The sequence below is a fragment of the Schistocerca piceifrons genome, chromosome 6 (genome assembly GCF_021461385.2).
Source record: "Schistocerca piceifrons isolate TAMUIC-IGC-003096 chromosome 6, iqSchPice1.1, whole genome shotgun sequence".
Taxonomy (NCBI): Eukaryota; Metazoa; Arthropoda; class Insecta; order Orthoptera; family Acrididae; genus Schistocerca; species Schistocerca piceifrons.
Window position 1 is genome coordinate 460,242,925 of NC_060143.1, and position 6,000 is coordinate 460,248,924.

Genomic DNA, 6,000 nt, shown 5'->3' on the forward strand with positions numbered 1-6,000 from the left:
CAAGGCCGGCCGGAGTGGCCGAGTGGTTCTGGGCACGTCAGTCTGGAACTGCGAGAAGGCTACGGTCGCAGGTTCGAATCCTGCCTCTGGCATGGATGTGTGTGATGTCCTTAGGTTAGTTAGGTTTAAGTTGTTCTAAGTTCCAAGGGACTGATGACCTCTGATGTTAAGTCCCATAGTACTCCGAGCCATTTGAACCATTTGAACTGTGCACGAAGTAGTAAACAGCAAAAATGTACCTTTCGCTCGTGTCTCAGAGCTTTCGTGGCGATTTCAGAAATCACACTCACGTTCCAGTTCTCACACAGGATCAGTTAGTTACCACTGACGTGGACCTGTACAAGTTCTGAGACGCCACTTCCTTCAGTTTCACAATGTGGGGCCACTTCGTCAACTGAAACACAAAGCTGTGCGATATTTCGGCAAATGCCGCGTAAAATAGAACCGACAAGAAGCAAGAACGCCGTCTATGTAACAAATAGAACTTGCAATTTTCAGCTGAATCCCATATTTGTTGCGTTTCAATGTAAGTTACCCCTATGAATGTACACTGGCGGAAAAACAATCACAGTACCAAGAAGGAGTTGTCCGATGTAAACGATAGCTGTTACGCCTGTTTCGACATCTGAAAGATGATGTCTATTCAAATTTCGTACCAGCCACGTAAGTAGCGCCACTATGACGACGCAAATCGGTTTTGCTTGAAATAAGCGCTGTAACCGTTGTGAGCGTAAGTTACCGTTGCAATTTGACCTGATGAGTTGATGTTAGTCAAAAATGCCTTTAAGACGACGAAGACGCCATTATCAGCAGCTCGCAGACTTCAAACGGGGCTACGAGAAGCTGGATATTCCTTCCACAGTACTGCAAAAAGATTTGGCAGGAATTTAACTACTGTAGAGTATACGAGATTTCTGGCAGCGGTGGTTACCGGAAGAGAGAGAAGACGGTCATTTGCGGTGTATGGCTGTGACGCATGGTACTGAGTCTGCAGCAACAGCTGGAGCAGCAGTCGCCACTACAGCGACATGACGAACTATTAAAAACCGGTTACTTCCCTGTTACGCCCTGTACCTTGCATTCCACTGATCACAAACCACTTTCATTTGCGACTTCAATTGTGTCAAGCGAGAAATCATTCAGGGGTAAGGAGGAGGTCTATTGGATTTTCTGATGAAAGCCTGTACTACCTCGGTGGCATTAACGGTCGTGTGTTGGTAGAAACCAATCCAGGTGAGCACGTCCTTCTAACCTGTCTGCGACCTAGACAGACTGGATCCACACCCATAGCTGTGGTGTGAAGTGCGACTTCGTATGGCAGTAGGAGCACTCTGTTGGTTATTCCACAGACTTTGATCTACAATGTCGGCCTGATTATTCAACCTGTTGTGGTGCCATTCATGAACAGCATTCCAGTGGGTGTTTTCCAACAGAATAACACTCGCATACATACCGCTGCTGTAACCCAAACTGCGCTACAGAGAGTCAACATATTGTCGTGGCCTGCTTGTCCACCAGGTGCGTCTCCAATCGAGCACGTGTGGGTCATTATCAGACTATGACGCCAGCATCATCCGTAACCAGCATTAATCGTCCCTGTATTGACCGACCAAGTGCAACGGATATGGAGCTCCATCCCACAAACTGATTCCCATCACCTGTACGACACAAAGCATGCACGTTTGCCGGCCGTAGGGGCCGAGCGGTTCTAGGCGCTACAGTCTGGACCCGCGTGATCGCTACGGTCGCAGGTTCGAATCCTGCCTCGGGCATGGATGTGTGTGGTGTCTTTAGGTTAGTTAGGTTTAATTAGTTCTAAGTTCTAGGGGACTGATGACCTCAGAAGTTAAGTTAAGTCCCATAGTGCTCAGAGCCATTTGAACCATTTGAACCATGCACTTTTGCATGGTCGCATCAACATTCTGGATGTTACACCGGTCATGAAGGCACCAGTATTTCACATCTGCAATGGTCTTTCTCGCGCTTAAATTTACCTGTGATCTTGCAATGTTTCAGTTAGATATGATATGTAGGCAATTGTGTTTCCGAAATTTCATTACTTTACATTAATTATTTTGGAGTTGCAATTTTAAACACAGCGTTACTGGTGCGCTTTATTGTAAGAAAGTAACGGGAAACGTCAGGTTCGTGGTAAAATAATTTTCGTGTTTAGTTATTTTCGTGTTATAACCTGGGTGTTTGTGAAAATAAGCCGTTTTAAGGTAAAGACGCGTTGAAGATTCATCTACAACGTGTTGTCAGTAAATAACATACCAGCGATTGAAGCGCTCAGAAGTTTGTAACATAAAATACAAAATCATCTGTTGGTTTGGGAGGAGGGGACCAAACAGTAAAGTCATCAGTCCCATCCGATTAGGGAAGGATGGTGAAGGAAGTCGGCCGTGCCCTTCCAAAGAAGTCATCCTGGCATTTGCCTGAAGCGATTTAGGAAAATCGCTGAAAATCTAAACCAAGATAGGGAAATACGGAAGCGTCCGATCTTACCCGTCGGCTTTGACCCATGACGTCACAAATGTAGCGGAAACGACTATAAACGACAATTCCAATATGGCGGATATAAAAACATCGCATACGTATTGTCCAATATGGCGGATATAAAAACATCGCATACGTATTATAAACACTGAAATACACAAGTTTCACAAAAAGCCTAATGACTCTAACGGGACAAGCGTGGGAAATTGGGGGTTTTGGGTGGGGACAAACTAAATATACACAAATGTAACCACCGACCGCCATACAAAACCATGCAAAACAACGAAATAAATCAACATCACAAAACTGACCAAATACCAAAAAACACATTCCTATCCAGAATCGGACACTTCCCTTGACCTATATAGCTCAACAGAACCTACCGATCACATCCTCCAATACAAAAAAAAAAAACGAACACTTCCCTTACACCTACATACATCTACAACAGCTCCCAATCACATAAATTACGATCGGACACTTCCGTTGACCTATATAGCTCAACAGAACCTACCGATCACATCCCCCAACACCAACCTAAAAAACCAACACTTCCCTTACACCTACATACATCTACAACAGCTCCCAATCACATAAATTACGATCGAACAAAGATAATAATAAACAAGTGGTACTCGAGGCCAGGCAGGGGGGGGGCGCAGCCCCCCCTGACCCCCCCCCCCCCCGCCAAAAAAAAACCTCCCAACCTAACCTCGTATTCAGGGCTACGCTACAGATCAATGTGTAGGTCCCTAACGTCACGGGTCAAAGCCGACGCGTGAGATCTGATGTTTCTGTTGACAAAAAACATACATCAAAAACAAAAAAAAAGCAACTTACCTCAAAAAAGTTCCAGCCCCACAAATTAGATTGGCCACCACAATCACACACAAATGCACACACGCACGCACGCACGCGGGAAGTACAGAAGCGTCCGATCAACAACTTCGGCGATTAAACCGAATAGTTGTAAGAACTTGATAACTTCTAACGGTGTCTTTCATATCCATTCCTGAACAAAAAACCACAACCAAATACATTCAATAACAAACTCACCCGACGTACAGCAATGAGCATTAAATTAAAACAAACGAAAACCATGAACACACCACCAGAGAGCACCACAAACAAAAACAAGACATCTACAAACACGCCACAATCGCAAAACAAACTCCGCGCCGTAATGACGTCACACACCACAACACGCTTACGTCACGGGTCAAAGCCGACGAGTAAGATCGAAGGTTTCTGTTGACCCCAAGACAGACTGCTGCGGATTTGAACCGTCGTCGTCCCGAATGCAAGCCTACTGTGCTAACCACTGCACCACCTTGCTCGGTAATTGTTTGTTCAGAAGTTCAGTGTAGCTTAGGTGGTAGAGTTGCTGCTTTGTGGAACAGTACGCAGCTGGTTTGTTTCTTCCTATATCAATTTTTTTTTCGCCTTTGCGTTTTATATAGGTTTGAGCAACTACCTGCTTGAAACAACTGAAATAACTTCTGTACTATTTGATGTTACTTAAATATAGGTTCGCTCTCTCTTAGGAGCGAGTCTGTCCGATCTTGTGAAGATTTTGTTTTTAGTGGCCCAATAAGGAACTTTTCCTTTTGTGTTATGGGTACCGAATTGTTCGTTTATGTATGCTTCAAAAAAATGGCTCTGAGCACTATGGGACTCAACTGCTGAGGTCATTAGTCCCCTAGAACTTAGAACTAGTTAAACCTAACTAACCTAAGGACATCACAAACATCCATGCCCGAGGCAGGATTCGAACCTGCGACCGTAGCGGTCTTGCGTTGTATGCTTCAGATAGAACAGTATGACTGGAGTGAAGAAAACGGGGGAGATGTGTGATGTAGTAGACATAAGTTAGAAATTTTTCGAGCGTCATTTTCGTGAACAAACTGTACGGTTTGGGAGCCAGACATAGCCGACAGCTTCCGCTGGACAACGCTGTAGATGCAAATCACATAAACTGGCACGCCCCATGTGGCGCATGCGCTGTTTCTCGTGAGGCTGGATTCCCCGTCCGCGGCCGGCCGCGGTGGTCTAGCGGTTCTGGCGCTGCAGTCCGGAACCGCGGGACTGCTACGGTCGCAGGTTCGAATCCTGCCTTGGGCATGGGTGTGTATGATGTCCTTAGGTTAGTTAGGTTTAAGTAGTTCTAAGTTCTAGGGGACTTACGACCTAAGATGTTGAGTCCCATAGTGCTCAGAGCCATTTGAACCCCGTCCGCGTCCACGTCAACGTTAACTACACTCCTGGAAATTGAAATAAGAACACCGTGAATTCATTGTCCCAGGAAGGGGAAACTTTATTGACACATTCCCGGGGTCAGATACATCACATGATCACACTGACAGAACCACAGGCACATAGACACAGGCAACAGAGCATGCACAATGTCGGCACTAGTACAGTGTATATCCACCTTTCGCAGCAATGCAGGCTGCTATTCTCCCATGGAGACGATCGTAGAGATGCTGGATGTAGTCCTGTGGAACGGCTTGCCATGCCATTTCCACCTGGCGCCTCAGTTGCACCAGCGTTCGTGCTGGACGTGCAGACCGCGTGAGACGACGCTTCATCCAGTCCCAAACATGCTCAATGGGGGACAGATCCGGAGATCTTGCTGGCCAGGGTAGTTGACTTACACCTTCTAGAACACGTTGGGTGGCACGGGATACATGCGGACGTGCATTGTCCTGTTGGAACAGTAAGTTCCCTTGCCGGTCTAGGAATGGTAGAACGATGGGTTCGATGACGGTTTGGATGTACCGTGCACTATTCAGTGCCCCCTCGACGATCACCAGTGGTGTACGGCCAGTGTAGGAGATCGCTCCCCACACCATGATGCCGGGTGTTGGCCCTGTGTGCCTCAGTCGTATGCAGTCCTGATTGTGGCGCTCACCTGCACGGCGCCAAACACGCATACGACCATCATTGGCACCAAGGCAGAAGCGACTCTCATCGCTGAAGACGACACGTCTCCATTCGTCCCTCCATTCACGCCTGTCGCGACACCACTGGAGGCGGGCTGCACGATGTTGGGGCGTGAGCGGAAGACGGCCTAACGGTGTGCGGGACCGTAGCCCAGCTTCATGGAGACGGTTGCGAATGGTCCTCGCCGATACCCCAGGAGCAACAGTGTCCCTAATTTGCTGGGAAGTGGCGGTGCGGTCCCCTACGGCACTGCGTAGGATCCTACGGTCTTGGCGTGCATCCGTGCGTCGCTGCGATCCGGTCCCAGGTCGACGGGCACGTGCACCTTCCGCCGACCACTGGCGACAACATCGATGTACTGTGGAGACCTCACGCCCCACGTGTTGAGCAATTCGGCGGTACGTCCACCCGGCCTCCCGCATGCCCACTATACGCCCTCGGTCAAAGTCCGTCAACTGCACATACGGTTCACGTCCACGCTGTCGCGGCATGCTACCAGTGTTAAAGACTGCGATGGAGCTCCGTATGCCACGGCAAACTGGCTGACACTGACGGCGGCGG